General features: G+C 41.2%; 1 long non-coding RNA gene across 1 annotated transcript; it reads left to right on the top strand.

The window, feature by feature from the left end:
* The first annotated feature begins 313 nt into the window (after window positions 1-313).
* Window positions 314-1,069, top strand: LOC121052573. The gene is made up of 3 exons (XR_005809497.1): window positions 314-690; window positions 782-823; window positions 988-1,069. It is a non-coding gene; the product is annotated as an uncharacterized LOC121052573 (long non-coding RNA).
* Window positions 1,070-2,691: the final 1,622 nt, after the last annotated feature.

The following is a 2,691-nucleotide window of genomic DNA, read 5'->3' as shown; positions in this document are numbered from 1 at the left end:
CAGAAGCAAACACACAGAAATCCAATAAAACAGGGATGGGATTCAAGATACCAACCTCAAAGAAGAAAGCTTTAGTGCTAGGGGTGGGCATAAATGACCGAAAAACAGAAAGACCGGAAGGGACCGATTCGGACCAGCCGATTCGGGCCGGGCTTTAGACTGAAAATAAGTGTTTTCGGGCCGGTTCGGTCCCTATACTCAAAGTGGAGGTTCGGTCCCGGTTCTTGAATATAAGTGTTTTCGGGCCGGTTCGATCCCTATACTCAACTTGGCGGTCCGGTCCCGGTTCTTGAATATAAAGTGTTTTCTGGACCGAAAAACACGAGCTTGTGTACGTGTCGTCCAATTATACGTTTGTTTTCCGATGTACATTGTGTTAGTATGGACACGACCACATGTGATTAGTAAGTAGACCTAAAATCTAAAATCCCAAGTCAATCTTCCTCAGCTCTCTGCGACTCCGCCTCCAACTCTCTGTCTCTCTCGGTCTCTCCCAGAAATCGATCTTCCTCAGCCCTCAGACCTAGTTAGTCCGTCCCTCTGTTCCTCACAGTCAATCTCCCAGAAATCGGTCTTCCTCACCTACGGCCTCTCAGCTTGCTCCTAGCCTTGACGATCTTCTCCAATCTCTCACTGCTCGCTTGCTCCTCTTCGCTTCAGGACCCCCAGATCGCCAACGCCGAGTGTAGAGTAAGCTTTTTCCCATTCCTCATTCCCGATTCAAATTTCACATTCCCATTGGGATTGTGTGTAATCGTTGTTTGTTAATTTTTGGTTACAGATGGAGACCTCTCATATCATCAAGGTTTTCTTGACGTTAAAGGTAAATTCTTTGTGTTTGATTGGACTCGTTGTGGAGATAATTGAACCCAAATGTGTGGAAATTGAGAAATTTTGATGGGTCAGGAATAAAGTCTGCGTCTTTAACATGGTTTGCGGTACAGTCATGTCAAAATTGATGGATATTGTTTGCTTTTTTTTCTGCAGGGGTTAAATTGATGCATCTTGGGTTTTGAAGCTGCTACATTTTATGAACTGGACTGCGAGCTTTATGACATCGACATCGACATCGACGACATGCACAGGGTCTGTAAGAATTAAGATGAACACATTTGATTTATATAGTTATAATTGCTCAAATTCTTGTAATTGCAAAACATATAGGTCTGGGTCCAGACACCAAGTGTGTGTATGTTTTGAATGATTATGTTTTTGGTTAATGTGGTTTGCTTATACATGTATATCTACATACTGGTGGTTCACGTGATGATTAGCCATGTACAGATTTATGCTTTAGTTTCTGTATTTTACCTACCAATATTGGTGAACTAACAAAACCATACTTACAAACAGTTTATGCTGTTTTATGTTTATACAAGAGCAGTGTCATTCTTTTTCTTAATCTTGCCAATCAAATTGAATGAACACTTTTTATGTTTGAGATCTGTTGTTTAAGAAGGCTAACGTGTGCTTGTGGTTTTTTTGTCTTACTTATTCAGGGGCTTGCTTGAGCTAAGATGACATTCAGCTTGCTCTTTTCTTAGGGCCTAAGGACGAAAAGAAGGTGCTCTGATACTTATCTGTTTCTCTTTCGATTATTCTGTTTTTATATCCTAGTCTATATCTTTTCTGCGCTTGTATATTTTATGTTAGGCCTGGTATATTGGGTACTAATTACATAATTAGAATCTTAAATATGCAGGCAGCAGCTAACAGCTATACAACAACAATTTATTAGAGTGGCCCTACTGCTTCGAAGTTGAGGATTTAAAAGCTCCAAGCATCCATGGTATGCTACATTTGTGATTTGTTATATAGGAAATACTAACATGTTTCTGTAAAGATGGTATCTTTTTATGGTATTGATTGGTATGTTGTGTTTTTTTTGTTAAATATCAATGACTCGATGTGGTACATCTAAATCAGCAAGAAAATTTGGTGTTTGTGGTTTACATTAAGAATCGTTTGCCTTTTTTCTACAGGAACATACATTGATAAGAAGTGCCCTTGAGATGCCATGGTGACTTTGTGAGGGACTGAGGGCTACTGAACAATATGTGTTGTTGAACTTGCTGTGTAACTGTGTTGATTGAAATCATTGAATGATTGTTATTTGCAATATGGATTTATTTGCAGCCTTGCTGCTAGTGCAGATTGCACTTTGCATAATGGTTTATTCGTTTTATTTTCAGCATTGCAGCCTTGTTGCTAGTTCATAGAATCATATTGCATTACTCTTTATACTCTCTAAACAGAAGCAGGAGCAGCAAAATGCAGCAGTGCTGCAAAGATTGACTGGAACCGGAAACCCGAAAAAAGGGCCGGTTTTGTCACGGTCCGGGTTTATCCCGATCCCTGTTATCTGCAACTACGGTCCCGGCCCGAATTAAGACTGCCGGTCCCTGTTCCAGTAAAACAATTACCAGTCCGGGTTTAGGCTGGTCCCCATTCTCTGCATCTGCAAGTCCGGTTCGGGTTTAGCTTTGCCGGTTCAGGTCCCGGTCCCTGTAATAGCAGTGTCGGTCTGGGACCGTGCCCAGCCCTATTTGGTGTGATCACGCTTGTCTCCACTGCAGGAAATTTTCGTGCTTCAAAAGATTGATAACTTCATCGAATCGTAGCAATCTGCTTCTCGGAATGCAAAGCGAAGCTTGAAGGCGACGATACTAGATCAAAGTGCAAAGTACCAAA

Source organism: Rosa chinensis, chromosome 4 (genome assembly GCF_002994745.2).
Source record: "Rosa chinensis cultivar Old Blush chromosome 4, RchiOBHm-V2, whole genome shotgun sequence".
Classification (NCBI taxonomy): domain Eukaryota; kingdom Viridiplantae; phylum Streptophyta; class Magnoliopsida; order Rosales; family Rosaceae; genus Rosa; species Rosa chinensis.
Note: the sequence above shows the minus strand (reverse complement) of the source record. Positions and strands in the feature narration are given on the sequence as shown.